We start from the raw sequence: 431 nt of genomic DNA, 5'->3' as shown, positions 1-431 counted from the left end.
GGGGGGGGGGAAGGCTTTAAAAGTGCAAATTCTCGTCTCCTGCTTTGTCCACCGCTAGCTCGGGTTCTGGTGTATCTTGGAATTGTCACTTCGTTTGGAAACAAACCAATGCTTCTCTGCAAAGACCGGTTTCTCCCGGCTTGTGCTGTTCCAGGTATCCTCAGCTTTCCAAGTGACCTAAAGTCACCTTGAGTTCCAGGCCCTGGTCTCGCCTCGATATCCCCTCCTCTGGCCGGTCCTGGGAGAGTGGAGACAGGGAAGGGCAGCTTCCAGGGGTGCCCGCCGCCTGCTTGGTCCTGGGCCGTCTGGGGCGCAGCTAGGGGAACAGGCCAGCGGGCCAGGGCAGCCTGGCGCCCTGCGTGTGCTCCATTGACCGGCTCTAGCAAGGGTGCGGGGGGTAGTGCAGGGGTGCGGGGTGGGGGGGGGGGGGG

Source organism: Callorhinus ursinus, unplaced genomic scaffold, assembly GCF_003265705.2.
Source record: "Callorhinus ursinus isolate GAN/ISIS: 27379988/994484 unplaced genomic scaffold, GSC_fseal_2.0 scaffold4, whole genome shotgun sequence".
Taxonomy (NCBI): Eukaryota; Metazoa; Chordata; class Mammalia; order Carnivora; family Otariidae; genus Callorhinus; species Callorhinus ursinus.
The sequence above is the reverse complement of the archived record's forward strand: the minus strand, read 5'-3'. Positions refer to the sequence as shown.